Below are 18,629 nucleotides of genomic sequence, written 5' to 3'. Positions count from 1 at the left end.
TCCTGTCTCAACAACAACAAAAAGATAATGTATTTAATCACCCTTTAGGGTGGGAGACAAGTTTGAGTATACTAGCTCCAAGATACTACTTTAAGCCAGATCTTGTCTTTAACACAGGGGATATATGACTGAAAACAGAAACTCCCTGCCTTCATAGAGTCTACAATCCAGTGGGAAGTGAGAGACAAAAATATAATAACCCTATGAATGCATACATTACATGAGGTGGTCATTGGTTATTATGAAGAAAATAAAGCTAGGTGATAGAGTAAGCATGGGAATGGGGGGATTGTATTATTTTGAAACTAATAGTTGAGAAGACCTTTTCATGAAGTAATATTTGAACAGAGATCTGAATGGAGTGAGATACCTGGCCATGCAAGATATCTGTAAGAACACTTCTTAGGAAGAAGGAGCAGCAAGGGCAAAGCCCTGAGGCGGGAGAGGCTTGACATGTTTGCAAAATAGTAAGGAAGCCAGTGCGGCTCCATCATGGGGGTCAGGGGAGGGAAAGAGTAGGAGACAAAGTCAGAGAGATGGCTGGGTGGCTGGGTGTCTAGGGCCTGGTAGGACATAGACTGGCTTTGGCTCCTGTTTTGAGCGAGATGAGAAGCGACTAGAGAGTAATGGCAGAAAGACCATTTAGGAGACTTTTGCAATGATACTGCTGAGAGGCAACGGAGGCTTAGATGATGTGGAAAGCGGCAGAGGTGCAGGGAATGATCAGACTGTGGGTAATTTTGAAGGAAGAGCTGACAAAATCTACTGACAGACTAGATATGGAGTATGGAGAAAGCAAGGGGTCAAGAATGATTCAAATCGTTTTGGCCTGAGTAACTAAAAAAATGAGTTAACAGTTACAGAGACAAAGAGGAACAAGTTCGAGGCTGGGGTTAGGGTAGGGTGAATAATCAAGAGTTTGGTTTCAACATATCAGGCAGGGCCAGGATCGGGGTAAAGCCAGTGAGGTACTCGCCTTAGACACAAACTACAAGAGGCCACCCAAAACTCAGTAACCGACATAAGTAATATTTGAATGGAATAGTTTTAAAAATCAAAGTTAATGTAAAAAAATTGATGTTGCACAAACTACGAAAATTTAAAATAAAGAAAGACTATGGTTGGTTTGTTTTATGACTCCCTATTATTGCACCACAGGAACAATCATTTCTATCAGCCTGAGCTTCCTGGGCCATGAGGCCATGAGATCTCCTCACTCTTTTGTGAGAACTGACAACGGCATGCCGATAGGTTAGGCAATACAAGGCTTCACATATAGTCTTTATTTTATTTTTTAAATGTAGAGCTTTATCACCTTTTTCCACCTGGTTTCAAATACCTGAGGATATTTGGATAAGGGAATATAGGAGCTCACGTGCCTTCTTTTGTCTCTGGCTCCAATATAGCCCAGAAGGGCACTGCGTCCAAGCAGGATTGTTGAATTTGGATATAGAGTGTGGAGCGCAGGAGAAAAGTTGGAACAGGAGAGAGAAGGCAGGAGCATGGGCACATAAATGTGGTATTTAAGACCTGGTTGAGATCAGATGGAGGCAAAGCATGAGGACAGAGGAGATAAGAGGTCTGAAAAGAAAACCCTTGGGAGGAACATGAAGATTAAGGAGAAACCAGCAGATGTGATGAAGGAGCAGCCAGGAGAGAAAACCCAAGAGAGGGATGTCACAGAACTCAAGAGACAAGAGTATTTTAAGAAGTGAGTATAAAACTAGAGTTGACCCTTGAACCATACGGGCATTAGGGACGCCGCCGCACTGCACAGTAGAAAATCCTCATATAACCTTTGACTCCCGCAAAATTAATTACTAATAGCCTACTGTAGATCGGAAGCCTTACTGATAACATGAACAGTCAATTAACTCATTTTTGCATATGTATTATATACTGTATTGTTATAATAAAGTAAGCTAGAGGAAAGAAAATGTTATGAAGAAAATCATAAGGAAGAGAAAATGTATTTACTCTTTATTAAGTGGGAGTAGATCATCGTGAAGGTCTTCATCCTCATAGACTTCATGTTAAGAAGGCTGGGGAGGAGGAGGAAGGGGACAGCTTGGTCCTGCTGTGTCAAGGGTGGTAGAGGCAGAAGAGAATTTGAGTGTAAGTGGACTCATGCAGTTCAAACCTATTGTTCAAGGGTCAACTGTACACAGAGATACCATCTTTGATCTTTAAGATCAGTAAATATCTTTAAAAGTTTTAATAAGCTTGCAGGGTGTTGAATGGTGGGCTCCCACAAAGATATGTCCATGTCTTAATCCCCAGAACATGTGAATGTTATCTTATAAGAATCTTGAGGCCAGGCATGTAATCTCAGCATTTTGGGAGGCTGAGGCAGAAGGATTGCTTGAAAGGAGGGCTGGTATCTTTGCTGAGGGTGACATTGAGCTGCAAGTTGCATCTGGGGTGCCTTTAGGATTCAGCACCATGGCAGAAGAAGACATTGAGACCAAAATCAAAAACTACAAGACTGCCCCTTTTGACAGCCGCTTCCCCAACCAGAGCCAGACCAGGAACTGCTGGCAGAACTACCTGGACTTCCACCACTGTCAGAAGGCAATGACCGCTAAAAGAGGCAATGTCTCTGTGTGCGAATGGTACCAGCGTGTGTACAAGTCCCTCTGCCCCACATCCTGGGTCACAGACTGGGACGAGCAACGGGCTGAAGGCACGTTTCCCAGGAAAATCTGAACTGGCTGTACCTCCCTGTCCTCTGTCCTCTGTCCTTCTCCCAGGATGGTGAAGGGGGACCTCGTACCTAGTGATCCCCACCCCGGGATCCTAAATCATGACTTACCTGCTAATAAAAACTCATTGGAAAAGTGAAAAAAAAAAAAAAAAAAAGAAAAGAAAGAAAGTAGGGCTTTAAGACCAACCTGGGCAGCATAGCGAGATCCTGTCTTTATGAAAACTTTAAAAATTAGCCGAGCCTGGTGGCTGAGGTGGAAGGATCCCTTGAGCCCCGGAGTCTGAGGCTGCAGTGGGCCCTCAGTCCAATGACCAGTGTCCTCGTTAGAGTGCACAGAGGGAGATTACACAGGAGAGGGCACAGCTATGTGAAGACAGAGACAGAGATTGGAGTGACACAGCCACAAGCCCAAGAAGCCTAGGAATGATGATGGCTGCCAGGAGCTGGAAGGAGCAAAGAAAGATTCCCCCTAGAATACCCAGTGTGAGTGTAGCCCTGCTCACACTTTAGTTTTGGACTTGTGGCCTCCAGAACTGTGAAAGAATCACTTTCTATTGTTTGAGGCCACCAATTTGTGGTCACTTGTTACAGCAGTCTCAGCAAACTAATATAAAACTCTATGATGAGAGTGTGGGGACACCAATTCTCTCACACACAACCACAGGGTGCTGAATTGGAGGGCAACCTCCTGGAGGGCAGTGTGGCAATAATAATCAAAATTTCACACAAGACGTATCATTTGAACCAGCAGTTCCAATTTCAGGAATGTATACAGTCATACTCAACATGCCTATAAAAATAGAAATATGTATATTCAAGATTATTCACTGAAGCATTATTTATAACAAAAAACTGGAAGCAATCGAAACATGCTAACCTTTATGTTACATGAGCTTGATTCTATAGGGTGCCATAAAAACGCTATTTTTCCTCTCATTGTGGAGCCAGCTCTTTTCTGTCCTGGATAAAATTGTAAGCTACTCTCATAATTTTTTCTCCAGACGTTTAAGGTAATAAAAAGGCCTTTGGTCATTTTAATTACAAGATTGATCTTATTGTATTAGCCCAAATATCTAACGCAGAGTAATATTAAAATTGTCACATTCTTATTCTAATTAAGCTCTCTCCTCCTCACAACCTCACTGGCAATCTGCCTTGCGGGAGGAGGCATGGCTAGTTGCTGCTGCTTTTCTCTGCTAGTTCCTCTCCTGCAGGCCCCACACAGTCTACCTCTGACTTCTCCATGATTGGAGGGCTAGGTCTAAGGAGCAGCAAAGGCTTTAGCTGTTTGTCACAGATGGAATCTGACAATGGTAGGTGTCAGAGTGTATTAATCAGATTCACACTAATGTAATAACAATAACCCCAAATTAGAGTGACTTCGCAGTGAAAGTTTATTCTCACCCTTGTCACAGGCAACATGCATCAGTCTTTGAGTGGGAAAGAGGACACAGGACTCAGCTACACTCATTCAAAACCCAGCCTGTGGTGTCTTCCTGCTCTACTGTTGGTGGGGAAAGAGAAAAGGCATGGAGGATCCTGTAGAATGATCCACTTGAAGGCCAGGCCAGGTAGGAAGGCATCTGTCATCTCACTTCTGCCCATCCCTCATTGGCTGTCACTCAGTTATGTAGGCCCACCGAACTGCAAAGGCAGCTGGGAAATGTGGACTTTGTGTCTGGGAGTTGGAATGCATAGCATTGTCTCCACTGTACGGAGATTCCCAAAGCTGATTCTTTCTTATGTTAGGGTGCTTTCGGGGATTCTCCAAATACGCCCCTTGTGATTGTAGCTTCCTTAATGTGGAGAATTCCCCACTCTGGCTGGCTACTTATAATTCCTCCAAAGCCTGTAGGCATCTGACCATCCACTCCTTCTGCTGGGGTCACATTACCCTTCCAGAGAGTCAAGTGGAGTTCAGGCTGACCCCAAGCTGAATTCTCCTAATTTGTCTCCCAGGAGGCTCCCATCAGTGAGGTACAGCTTGCTGCCAGTACCGGCCTTTCTACTTTAACCACATCCAGCCACCTGCCTGCAGAATTTTTCAGAAGTGGAACAAATATAAATCCCTGTGTCTCTTTTACGCCATAGGGTACATGCCAAGCTCTCACATTTGGCTTGAGGTGGGAAGGCAGTCCTCTCCTCCCCATCATCATGGAAGGAAGACAGATGCAAACCATATGTGACTCTCTCTAAAGATCTTCAATCTCGACTCTGCAAATCATTCACTGTGATGTCACATAACAGGTTTTTGGAAGTATCCTTTGTAAGTCTTGCATAGATAGAGTAGCACCTCATGTTGAAATGTGGAGATTCTGGACACGTTGCTTTACTTAAGGTGTTTTGTAAAGTTTTTTGTATCTTTTAAAAATGTAGTCCAATATGTCATTCTTTTGAAGGGGTTAAAAAAAATTCTTATTTTAGGCTGGGCGCAGTGGCTCATGCCTGTAATCCTAGCACTTTGGGAGGTTGAGGCAGGTGGATCACTTGAGGTCAAGAGTTCAAGACCAGCCTGGCCAACGTGGTGAAACTCCCATCTCTACTAAAAATACAAAAATTAGCCAGGTGTGGGCCAGGCGCAGTGGCTCACGCCTATAATCCTAGCACTTTGGGAGGCCGAGGCCTGTAGATCACGAGGTCAGGAGATCGAGACCATCCTGGCTAACACGGTGAAACACTGTCTCTACTAAAAATACAAAAAATTATCCGGGCGTGGTGGCATGTGCCTGTAGTCCCAGCTACTCGGGAGGCTGAGGCAGGAGAATGGCATGAACCCTGGAGGCAGAGCTTGCAGTGAGCCGAGATCACACCACTGCACTCCAGCCAGGGCGACAGAGCGAGACTCCATCTCAAAAAAAAAATTTTTTTTTAATTAGCCAGGTGTGGTGGCAGGCGCCTGTAATCCCAGCTACCTGGGAGGCTGAGACAAGAGAATTGTTTGAACCCAAGAGGTGGAGGTTGCAGTGAGCTGAGATCGCACTACTGCACTCCAACCTGGATGAAAGAGTGAGACACCTTCTCAAAAAAAAAAAAAAAAAAAAAAAATTCTTATTTTACTCCTGGTCTTAGAAACTTTGAGTCTCCTTCCAGTTCTCCCATTCCTAACTGGGCAGCTGTGGGCAGGTTATACAACAAGTTTGAGCCTCAGTTTCTTTATCAGTAAAATGAAGTAAGACTATGCAATTCACAGAGTTATTGTGGGAGTTCAGTGGAACATTATTTATGAAAACACCTGGCATAGCACCATGCACAGACAGTTTAAAATGTTCCGTAAGAAAGATCTGCCTTCATTTCTATTCTAGAACAGAGATGTTCAACCTGTTTCCAAACCGCAAATGATTAAATAAAGTAACAGTTTTAAATTTATGTTTGCAATTAACAAATGACTTTAAAGAGTAGCTTGAAAAGAGGATGAATTTGCTGGAAATCTAGCCCAATCTTTCCCTTTCATGTTCTGTGTTGGATGCTTTTACTGTGTAGGCAGCATATTCGCTTATTTAAGGTAAACTAAGAGCCAGGAACAAAAGTGAGATTTAGATTTTACTTCATTTCAGCCACTTCCAAATCCAGTCCTGTATAAACATAACCAAAATGTAAACGTTGCCTACAGCTTTCTGGGAAGATCCTTTCTGAATATAAAGTATCCTGGGTAGACTGATAATGCATTCTGAAATAAAACAAAGAAAATATACCCAGCTTGCAACAGGCAATCATCTTCCTTGTCATTGTTTGTATAATACTTTGCCCTGACATAACCAGGGAGCCCTGTCAAGTCTGCATATGCGAGGACAGTGAAATGGGTGGTCCTGATGTGCTAAGCCAAACCCTGGTATATGCAGTTAATATAACAAAAATCCTAAGCCAAGCCTGAATGATGACTGGGACCTACTGAGTGGTTTCTTTCACACTGTTTTCCGTACAAAGCATGTCCTTTTGCTGGGAAACTGGATGTGTTTGAAAAATGGGCAGCTCAGATAATGTCAGGGATGGGAATTTCAGCTGTTTCAGATTCCAGTGGCTTTTATCAGCTCCTGTCCTGTGTCAGGGTACTGAAGTTCTGAACTAATTGAGAAATGAGACAAAAGGCCAGGTGCGGTGGCTTATGCCTGTAATCCCAACACTTTGCGGGGCAGAGGCAAGCGGATCACTTGAAGTCAGGCGTTTGAGACCAAACTGACCATATTGTGAAAGTCTGTCTCTACTAAAAATACAAAAATTAGCTGGGCATGGTGGCAGTTTTACAGAATCCCAGCTACTCCAGAGACTGAGGCAGGAGAATCGCTTGAACCCAGGAGGCAGAGGTTGCAGTGAGCCGAGATAGCACCACTGCCCTCCAGCTTGGGTGACAGACTGAGACTCTGTCTCAAAAAATAAAATAAAATAAAATAGACAAAGGAGACAGGCAGATTGAGCCCAAGTATAGCCTTTATTGCTGATAAACACTAGCAACTGATGAGCATGGTGGCTCATGCCTGTACTCCCAGCACTTTGGGAGGCCCAGGAGGTCAGATCGCCTGAGCCCAGGAGTTCAAGACCAGCCTAGGCTGCATGGCAAGACCACCCCTGTCTCTACAAAAAAATTTAAAAATTAGCCAGGCATGGTGTTACACACCTCTAGTTCCAGCTACTCAGGAGGCTAAGGTGGGAGAATCACCTGAACCCGAGAAGTTGGGACTGCAATGAGCCGTGATCATGCCCAGGTGACAGTGTGAAACCCTGTCTCAAAAAAAAAAAAAAAAAAAGACTAGCAACATGTCTGCAGGTAGGTGGATTTCCTAATTCTGAACCACAGAATTAGATACACCTCCTCAGCCCTAGATGTCCCGAGACCACCACCCGCCTTCCCATTTAAGGGAGAAAGCCAATAAAATGAAGGTGTGGAGTAGCAGAGGGAGTGGGGGGAGCTCAGCTGAGCATGCACAGTTAATTGTTCCCAATTTACCAATCTGAGGCATGCTTCTCTGGGGTGGAGAGAGGCCAGTTTTCTCAATCAGGGGAGGGAAACAGCAAGGGTGAGAAAGAAGCCTTGAGAGCGCTGTGGTAGAACAAGAGATGACATACGTAAAGTATGTGAGCAGACACTCCAGCCACTCACCCTGCCTCCCAGGCCAGCCAAGGACTAAGCTTAGTAACAGGTCTCAGCTCCGGAATCCTCGGGCAGCTGCTACCAGTCTCCTGGAGCTGTCTGGTGAAGAGGAGCCTCTTTCTACCCTGGTGCTGGCTGCTTCCACTTACACAATCTCATTCGATCTTCCTAGCAACCTTACAGGGACAATGTAAGGAGCTTTCTTTAGCTACTATTTAGCTAGTGAGGAAAAAGAAACTCAGGCAGTTTATAATAAACAACACGTATTCCTTCCCTGAAAACTGACCAGTGTCCCTGGAGGTGGTCTCCAACGGCCAGTTCCTTCACACTATTTAAAGTTTTGAACCCAGAACACCAAGTAAGAGTGATTGGAACTGAGTCATATTAATGGTGATTCTCTAGAAAAGAGAACCCCAAATATCCAACGGTAATGGCTGAATCACAAAGTTCCTCAAGTTGCCTTGGATCCTGCTTTTCCAGAGTATTAGATGTTGATCCCTTCACCAGATTATATGAACCAGCCATTATCTCTTAATTATCCTCCTTCCTTAAGGAAGATAATGGAGTTTCTTAAGGATGTTTGAGTTGCATTTCTGTTGCTGGCCACAAGAAGACACTGATGAAAAGAGAGGCTGTTTACTCAAAGCTACATTCACACAATGATACAATCGAGATATGAAGCCAAGTGCCCTGTTTCCAAGCCTTGATGCACTTTGCGCCATATCCACTGCCACTCAGCATGAAGGTCATAGCCTGTGGTTACCCATTTACTGATCTTTGGCAACCCTCTTCTCACCCCAATCCCCAACACCACCATGCTGGACTATGGCTCACAGTGATAAGCCCGTGGTCCTCAGAGCCACAACTGGGTACGGATCCTGCTTGGCCATGTGTTAGCTGTACATCTTGATAATGTCATTTAGCCTACTTAAGACTCAGTATCTTCATAGATAAAATGGTGATGATGAAGCAGGAAAGATTCCCCGACTCCTTTGTGGCAGGAACTGGAGTGCATGGGCACTAGAACTAGCCGGCTGCTTCAGTGACGGCAGGGGCGGACTCCACTCACTCAGTCCCACTGCATTCCACCCTTCGAAGGAGGGGAAGCACAGGTGAGTGGGTACAGGAGGCAGGGCAAGCGCTTTTGGGTGCTGGCAGGAGCAAAGCTCTGTGTGGCCACATGGCAGCATCTAGTGGGGTGCATACAACCCCCGGAAGCCTCAGAAAGAGTGTAATAGTCTGTACTCTTTTAGTTTGCTGTCCATAAACAGCTTAAGTGTTAACAACTCAGTGGAGGACTAGCGTGACAGTCTTTGGCTCCTGCACCTGAGTTCTTGTCTGGTGTCCAGGAGAAATGAGGTTACATGAACAAATTGAAGATGCTAAATGTGGGGGATTTTATTATTGATGAAAGTGGCTCTCAGCAGGAAGGGGAGCTGAAAAGGGAATGGAGTAGAAAGATAATCTTCCCCTGGAGACTGTCCATCTCCAGCCGGACTCCTCACTGAATCTATGCTGTCAGGCTATCCCTCTGAAGTCAAGCTACTTCTGTCTGAAGTCCAACCATAGTCTCCCATGTCCTACTGCCTCTCCTCTTCTCCTCTCCTCTTCTCTCTGCTGGCAGAGCCTAGGGTTTTTATGGGCACAGGATGGGGTGGGGCAGGCCATAGGTAGCTTTGGAAAAGGCAACATTCAGCAGGGAAACAGGAATGTATGTTCTCACTTTGTGGTGTGGTTCCAGGCTTGAGGATAGGGCCCTTGCCAGGGTAGGGCCCTCATCTGCCTAGAATTTCCCTGCCCTCTGTCCCTATCAATGACAATAGCACTTCCCTAATGGGGTTATTGTAAAGGTTTAAGGAGCAAATGTGCGTGAAATACTTGATATAGCAGTTACCCTGTAGAAAGTGTGAAATAAATCTTAGCACAAATCATATGCAGTGGATCTTTATTATTTGCAGATTTCTTATTTATGAATTTACATACTCCCTAAAATTTATTTGTAACCCCAAAATAGTACTCACAGTGCTTTTGAAGTCATCCATGGACACACACAGAGTGGCAAAATATTAGTGTCACTCCATGCCCTCATTCACAGCTGAGGTGGAACAAAGCAACACTCTGCCTTCTAGTTTCAGCTCTCATACTGATATGAACAGGAAGCAGGGAAATACTCGGTAAAAGAGAGTGGTTTCCCAGCAAAGGCCCCACCCTCAAGCCTGGAACCACAGCTCTAAATGAGAACAGTCATCCCTGTTATCCCACCCAAGTGTTACTTTTTTGGCCTGCCGCACTCCCCAATCCTGTGCCCATATAAACCCCAGACCTCAGCTGGCAGAGAGACAAGCAGCTGAACACTGACAGGAGAAGAAGCAACTGAGTATCGAGACTATGGATAGACACAGCTTAATTTTAGACGGCTCAGCTTTGGAGAGGAACCCAGCTATAGACAGCCTGGCTTAGGGAAAGATCACCTTCTTCCCACACCATCCCCTCTCCTGCTCCCCTTCTTCTGAGAGCCACTTCTACTGCTTAATAAAATCCTCCACTTTCATTATCTTTGAAACTGTTCATGTAACCTGATTCTTCCTGGACACGGGACAAGAATTCAGTATGCACTGTGTGCAGGAATCCAAAAAGGCTGTCACACTGACTCTTCACTGAGCTGTTTAACACTTAAGCTGTCTACGGACAGCAAAGCTAAAAGAGCATTAATTGTAACACACCCCTAAACTCTGCTGTGGGGCCAGAGCCCAAAAGTGCTCACCCTGGTTCCTGCACCCACTCAACTGTCTGCTCTCCCTCCCACAAGGGGCCAAATAAACAAGCTACACATCTATTGCAAGTCCTGCAATAGAGGCAAGGGAACTCTCCCATCTCAATACTGTAGACAATAGTCCTTTTCATGATCTGTTTAACACCGCATTATTCCACATTTTTGTGCGTGTTTTTTGTTAATTTTGCTGTTTACAGTGTCCCCCATGCATAGTGCTGAAATCTTCCTCAGCACAAGAAGGCTGTGATATGCATTACAGAGAAAAAAACATATGTCTTTGGGAAGCTGAGACGGGTGGATCATGAGGTCAGGAGATCGAGACCATCCTGGCTAACATGGTGAAACCCCGTCTCTACTAAAAAAAATACGAAAAAACCAGCTGGGCGAGGTGGCAGGCGCCTGTAGTCCCAGATACTCGGGAGGCTGAGGCAGGAGAATGGCGTAAACCCAGGAGGCGGAGCTTGCAGTGAGCTGAGATCCGGCCACTGCACTCCAGCCTGGGCAACAGAGAAACACTCCATCTCAAAAAAAAAAAAAAAAGAAAAAAGAAAAAAAATATGTTAGCTGAGTTTCATTCAGGCGTGAGTTCTAGTGCTGTTGACTGTGAGTTGAATGTTAATGGATCAACAATATATATTACATAAGGCATTTTTAAACACAAACACACATAAAACAAGGTTATATATTGATCGATTGATGAAATTGTTGTGACCAGAGGCCTGCAGGAACCTAACCTTGTAGTTCTCCTAAAAATAGCAGTTCAGGATTTGCTAATTCAGTGTTCATGGGAATTTTATAGAACACAACGATGGTGAATAATGAGAATCAACTGTAATAATAGTAATAATAATATGACAATAATTATTTTGTATTATTAATGATATAGCAATCAGAACAATTATTATTATTATTATTGTTATTAAGGCAGGACAATTTGATTAGGAACATTGGCTTCTAGGCCCCAGGTCTTGTGATATAGAAGTTAAAGCTGCCTCTGGGTAAGAGTTGCAGCCACACCTGAAGGTGTGGATAAAGATGGAGGCATCGCCACAGGCTTCCAGGGCCCTATTTGGTCATTATGCCTTATGCTGTCCTTTCTCAGATACAAGTGATCCGGCAAGCTTTTATTTCAGACTGTCAAAATGTCTATTGCAAGGTGTAGTTAACCTGCTTTGATGGAAGTCAGTGAGAAATAATTTTTTTTTTCATAAATGGTGGGGTTGCCAATGGGAAATGTTAACATGATGAAAGGGTTGAAATGCCTCTAGAGAAAAGACCAACAAAATTGGTGTTATTTTCCTCAAGGAAATAGGAAGAAACATGAAAATAGCCTCCCAATAAGCGAACGGACTGCCTCTCTTTGGTTGAGCTGTTGGTATAGCAATTATTACCGGGGTTGAGATTTCTAGAGGAGTCCATGAATTCCAAGTTAATATTAAGTCAATTACATCACTTTTCTTTAAATGGCTATCTTATTTCTATTGACAGTAAGAACAACACATGTTCATGTCTTTTATTTTGAAAAGGTAGAAAAGTGTAAAGAAAAAAGTTAAGCTTGCCTGTCAACCCATCACTCAGAGATGACAACTGCTACTTTTAGGAGAACTATAAGGTTAGGTTCCTGCAGGCCTCTCTGGTCACAACAATTTCACCAATTCGTCAATATATAACCTTGCTTTATGTGTGTTTGTGTTTAAAGATGACTTATGTAACATATATTATTGATCCATTTTGGATTGTTGATTCAATATTTTGATGAATTTTTTTCTGTAACTTTTTATCTATACATTTCCTCTTATGGGGGAATTCTTGAGACAAATCCTCAAATTGCATCTGATACTTTGGCATGAGAATCTAATACTGGTTTCTTCTCACAGAAACAGATGAGCAAGGTATGCCAGCCAAAGTCACTGCCTCTTTTTCTTTAATGAAGGAAAACTAGTGTCAGCCGCAAATCTCTAGTTGAGAGTTCTTGTTTAGCAAGCCTGTTTATTTGTTCTTCTGAGGGGTATGTGTCTCCTTAAATTAGGGAGGAATGTATTTCTTTTCATCCGAATGGGAAAAAGGAGGTTTTAAGGAGATTTCTGCACTGCTGCACAGTTGCTGTGCTGGGACAGAATTCCCTCTCCACTTGTTGGAGGCAACTTGACCATTGCAGGGAGAGGAGACCCTGCCTCTCATTTCCAATCCAAACCAAGAATACCAGCACCATACTGTGGGATAATGAGATAACTGATAAAAAATAGTTTCCTGTCTTCAGGCAGGGAATGAAACAGTGCAGGGAACATAATCACAAGAGTGAATACTTGTGTAGCATTTACTGTGTGCTGGGTACCGCCCTAAGAACTTTAGGCATTGACTCATTGAAACCTATCAGCAAACCAGAGAGGTCAAAAGCCTTATTCCCATTTAACAGATGAAGAAAACAGAGGCATGGAGGGTTTAAGGAAGAAGGAACTTGCCCAGTCTCACAAAGCTAGCAAGTGATGGGGCAGAGCTTTGCACCGAGGTAGTCTGGCTCCAGAGTCCAGGCACACAACCATTAAGCAGGCTCTCAAACAGCATCTAAATATATACATATATAGACATATATGTGTGTGTGTGTGTGTGTGTGCATCTATTTTTATTTATTTATTTATTTTTGAGAAGGAATTTCGCTCTTGTTACCCAGGCTGGAGTGCAATGGCACGATCTCAGCTCACTGCAACCTCCGCCTCCTGGATTCAAGCAATTCTCCTGCCTCAGCTCCCGATTAGCTGGGATTACAGGCATGCACCACCACGCCCGGCTAATTTTTTGTATTTTTACTAGAGACGGGGTTTCTTCATGTTGGTCAGACTGGTCTCGAACTCCCAACCTCAGGTGATCCACCAGCCTCGACCCTCCAAAGTGCTGAGATTACAGGCATGAGCCACCGTGTCTGGCCGCATCTAAATATTATTTGGGCATTGCGTTTATAGAGAATAAGAGGCTTGAGAAACCCAGGTATATAAGATATGTGAAACCCTTGTTTAAGTCTTGAAGATTGATTATCTGAAAAGTAAAGGATGAGAAGGGGCACAGGGTACAAGGCAAGGTGGAAATAATTCAAGCACTGGCATTAGAGGGACCTGGGTGTGAATCTCAGTGCTGCCACCTCTAAGCTGCCGTGCTTTGGAAACAGCACTTCACATGTCTAAGCCTCAATTTGCTCATCTGTCAAATGAGCACAGCAATGCCTGTCTCGGAGGGTTGCTGGCAGGATGAAACATGACATCGATGCCTGTGCCCTGTGCTTTGCCTTCTTGTCCTTTGGTCCCCATGTAACCATGTGCAGCCACTGTGTCCACTTGCCCTCCACTCACCCATATTTTAGTCACTTCTTAGTCATCACTTTTTAGTTTTCCCCAAAGAATACACTTGCCCAGAAGCATTTGTAAGTAATATAGACTATACTGAGGATTGTGTAGAGGAGATGAGGAGGAACTTTACCTATCCCCTGCCACAGCAATGACTTAGTGTTTCTTTCCCCAACTCCCCTTCTCTGCTAACCTGCTACAGAAGGGAATAGAGTGAGTGGGCAGTTGAAACTCAAAATCGATTTCTTTTTCTTTCTCTCCCTTAACTTTCCCCCAACTCTACACACTCTCAGCTTTCAGACTCCTTCTTCTCCCTCCAAGATTTTTCACCCCAAGCAACTCCATCAAACCATATTGCTTTGGCTCTAAGCCTGCTGTGAATTCTACGCTCATATATGCATATTTGACACACTACTTAGCAAACAAAGGGTCCTCCAGTTATTTTATCAGGGCCCACTATCTTGGTTACTATTGCTGCATTTAAAAAACAACAACAACAACAAAAAAAAACAAAAAACAAAAAAAAAAACAAAAAAACACACCACAAAATGTAGGGGCTTCACATAACAAGAAACCTTTCTTTTCTTTCTCACAGTTCCTTGGGTGGGCTGGGCTCAGCCTGGTGGTTCCTCGGTTGCACATGGGGTAAGCTGATGTTACAGTCATTGGGAAGCTGGAATGTCCGAGATGGCTGACTCGCACGGCTGGCAGTTGGAGCTGGTTCTCTGCTGCAAGCTGAACTGGAGCAACTTAGTTCTCCAGGTGGCCTCTCCACTTGGTTGGGCTTTTCATAGCACAGCAAGTGGGTTCCATGAGGGAGCATTCCAAGCACTTGGAAACAGAAGTTTCTGCTCTCTTAAGGCCCAGGGCTGAAAGTTCTACAGTAAAAAATTTCCACCACTTTGTATTGGTCAAAGCAAAGACCAGCTTAAATTTAAGAGGAAGAGGGGTAAAGTATTTGTACTATCTTTAATCCACCACACCCATCATCTTGAAAAAGGGGCTCATACCTATAATCCTAGTGACCCAGAAGGCTGAGGCAGGAGGATTGCTTAAACCCAGGAGTTAGAGACCAGCCTAGGCAAAAGCAAGATCCCATCTCTAAAGAAAAGAAAAGAAAAGAAAAGAAAAGGGTTGTAAATAACAGAATTATTTTTCTGTTACCCATCAAAGTACCTGACATAAATGCAATAATGCGATTTTCTGACTTTTATTGTTTTGTGGGTTGAAACATGAACATTGAAAGGTTTACAGCGATGGGAAGGCAAAGAATGGAAAGTACAGGTTAAAAATAGACCTTAATTTTCATATCTGCTTACAAGTGCCCTCTTTGGCTAAATTTTAAATCACAAACCCCAAAACAATTAAGATCATGTTTTTCGGACAGCGCTTCTTTATCTGCTCGCCATCCACGGCCTATTTCTCCTCCCTTCACTCACCCTGGAGTGAGCCAGAGCAGGGATGCACCCGAGTCTGCACCACTCACTGGCTCAGTGCCCCCAGCATCACACTCATCAGCTCATCTCTGTACCAAGACCCTGATTTGCTCTTCTTCTTTTCTACATTTTCTTTGCAGATTCAGCTTATTATTAGCTGAGGGATGCATTTAAAATCTGACAGGAAATCAAAAAGCAATATATTTTGTGTTGCCAGTGAAGAGCAATTGTCAGACCCTAGCTAGCCATAAGAAGCAAATCCGAACATTCTCCAGTAGCTGTAATGAAAAGGAATAAAGAGGATTCTTTTTAACTGCCCTGCGTCTGCACCCACTTTAGCAATAAAACATTCAGCAATAACCTTGTAAAACAGAGCTGAGGGAGCTGGGGGGTGGGGGAATCTACTTTGTGACCCAAATCATTCCTCTTTCTAATTAAAAGAATCTCAGAAGTCTAGACATGGATTAACTTAAGTTCCTCTAAAAGACAGAAAGTAATTTGGACAATAAAAATAATTAAACTTTCCAAATATGTAAGAGCAATTCTTAAGAGACTGGGAAAAACAAAAAGCTTCTTCCTTTGAAATATAAATACTCTTCTGGAGTAGATCAGAGCTGAGTTTTAGGCAATTTTGAGAGGACTGATATCCTGTCATTTTGGACTCAAATTTGTGATCCCTGATGACCTCCCAAGCAGATTTTATTCCATTGACTTTGGCCTTGTATGTGCAGATTTTAAAGGGGGCAAATGACACCAGAGGGTGATCAGTCACACTGTGCATGGTTTGCTTGATGGAAGGAGGATTGGTCTTTCAAGTAGTCAAATCTATGACTCTGTTCCTTTGTGATTTCTTCTATTGCTTTTATGCTCAGAAAGTCCTTCCTCATCCCAGGATTGCTTCAATATTCACCCACATCTTCTTCCAGTCCGTTTAGGGTTCCCTTTCGTACAGCTAATTCTTCAACTCTTCAATGGCTAGAATATATTTTAAAGTATTGTGATGAACATGTATTACGGTTTTGGTGGGCTAACAACTTTGATACCTCCTTCGTGTGTGTGTGTGTGTGCCTGTGTGTGTGTCATAGAGGATGTCCTCACCTTATTGGTTTGTACTTAACTCCACAGTAGATGCCAGAAACTGGATGTCCCAACTGCCTTTGCATAGAGGGCACAGGCCTGTGACCAAGGCTCCACCAATCAGATAGTCCCATGTGAAATTTTAATTTAGAAACCAGTGATGAGCAGAAACAAGGGCCTCCAGAAATCCATTCTGTGGAGGGTGGTGGCACAGGTCTCCAGATTTCAGACACAATCATAGCAGTAGTTTCGTGGCACCACCCTTTGCCTGGCTACAAGAGTGAGTGGAGGCTGATATCTAGAAGGGAAGCTTTAATGTTTCCACTACAGCTGACCTGTTCTATAATTTGGGCTTTGTTCCTGCCTGCACAGTCCTCGGACCCAATTCCTGTCTTTCTCAGAGAGTTTCAGGGCTACCCTATCCTTTAATAATTTAATCATTTCCTTGTTCACTAACAGTAGCTAGGGAGGTTTCTGTTGTCTGCAACTAAGGACACTGATTCAAGCGCACGTGAGATAAGAACTTATGTTTTTCCAAATAGCTAATCAATTGCCCCTACATGACTCATTGAAAAATAATAATAATAATCTATTTTTCCCACAACTAACTTGAAATGCCATCTTATTCTCTTAAATACACAAGGGTCAGTTTCTGTGCTCTTGGTCGTGTTTGACTGATTAACAGTCAGTTAAATTGTCTGGAAAAGGAAGGAGGGCAGACGACTACAAACCTTGTTCTGGGCTGTGACAGTCAATCTCTGCTTTCTGATTCCAACCACAGATAATCGTGTTCTTGCCTTGACTGCTATTCATATCGTTTAAAGTAATGTGATTTTTACATTCTGAGTCATTACTCTAATTTTTTTCTTTAAACAAAGCCAACTGTGGAGATGTCTAATCCTCTCCATACCTGTGCCAAGCAAACATCTTGATTATAGTTGGAGAATTCTATTATTTAGCAATTTGAGGCTAGCAAATAAAAATTTGGGTGATGAATAGAGTTTTTCTATTTCATTGAATAGAACCGGTGGTGTAGACAGCTATCTCTCTCTCTTCCTTGTAGGAAGGGCGGAAATTAAGGAACAAGTATATTTAACCAGTAACCCTATGATGAAGGGGATAATGGTCTGGGTTGATTTCCAGCAAGGAGTTCCTTGCTCCCAGCTGTCCCATTCTCTTCTTTAATCAGGTGTTCCCATGTAAACTCACTCTTGCAAGCCTCAAGCTCAAGAGGTAGGAAAAAGGGTCTTAATTTGTGCATCATAAGAACCAGGTTCACATCCCAACTCTACCACTCACTGGCTGTGCAACCTCGGGCAGCAGGCTCTGTATATGAAACAAGAGCCACATCAAGGTCTTGAGGGGTACATTAGTGTCCTAGATGCTGCCGTAACAAATGACCACATCTGGGTGGCTTGAAACAATAGAAATGTATTCTATCGCAGTTCTGGAGGCTAGGAATCTGAAATCAAGGTGTTGGCAGGATTGGTTTCTTCTGAAGGTTCCGAGGGAGAATCTATTCCATGCCTCTCTCCTTAGCTTCTAGTGGTGGCCGGCAATCCTTGGCATTCCCTGACTTCCAGGCATATCACTCCAGTCTCTGCTGCATCTTCACATCACCTTCCTCTCTGTGTCTCTGTGTCCTCTCCAGTTCTCATGAGGACATCAGTCATTGGATGTAGGGTGCACCCTAATTTTCCAGGATGATCTTGTCTCAAGATTCTTAATTACATCTGTAAAGAGTCTGTTTCTAAATAAAGTCACAGTTTGAGGTTCTGAATGGACATAAATTTTGGAGGGACACTATTCAATCCACTACAATGAGCAAAGACAAATCTAAGATTAGAGCCTGGCTGAAGTCAATGCCTCATCCCTCCATTCCCATCTGGACTCCTAGAAGACAAAACAAGCTATGGGTCAGATCAGAGAGTTAAATCAGGTGAGCAAGAAATCCAGCTCATCACAGAGGAATAAGGCAAGAGGGAGATGTTGGGAGTTCTGCAACACCAACAGAGGGGCAGGGATCCTTGGAGAAGTATGAATGTAACCAGAGGAGCAAGAGAGTTCAAGCAGAGGAGAGAGTTTGCTGCGCTAGCTACCTGCAACTCTCCTCCCGCTTCCATGAGAATTATTCCTGAATCAACTGGATCAGGTCCCAGGCTCTTTGGCTACATAGGAGCCAAGTCTCTCACTCCCATGCAGCCTGAGTTGATGC

At 43.6% G+C, this 18,629-nt stretch overlaps 1 pseudogene across 1 annotated transcript; it reads left to right on the top strand.

Moving 5' to 3' along the window:
* Window positions 1-2,381: 2,381 nt before the first annotated feature.
* Window positions 2,382-2,839, top strand: LOC112624943 (annotated as a pseudogene). The gene has a single exon (XR_003119493.1). The product of XR_003119493.1 is annotated as a cytochrome c oxidase subunit 6B1 pseudogene (transcript).
* The last annotated feature ends 15,790 nt before the right edge of the window (window positions 2,840-18,629 follow it).

Source organism: Theropithecus gelada, chromosome 5, assembly GCF_003255815.1.
Source record: "Theropithecus gelada isolate Dixy chromosome 5, Tgel_1.0, whole genome shotgun sequence".
Taxonomy (NCBI): domain Eukaryota; kingdom Metazoa; phylum Chordata; class Mammalia; order Primates; family Cercopithecidae; genus Theropithecus; species Theropithecus gelada.
Note: the sequence above shows the minus strand (reverse complement) of the source record. Positions and strands in the feature narration are given on the sequence as shown.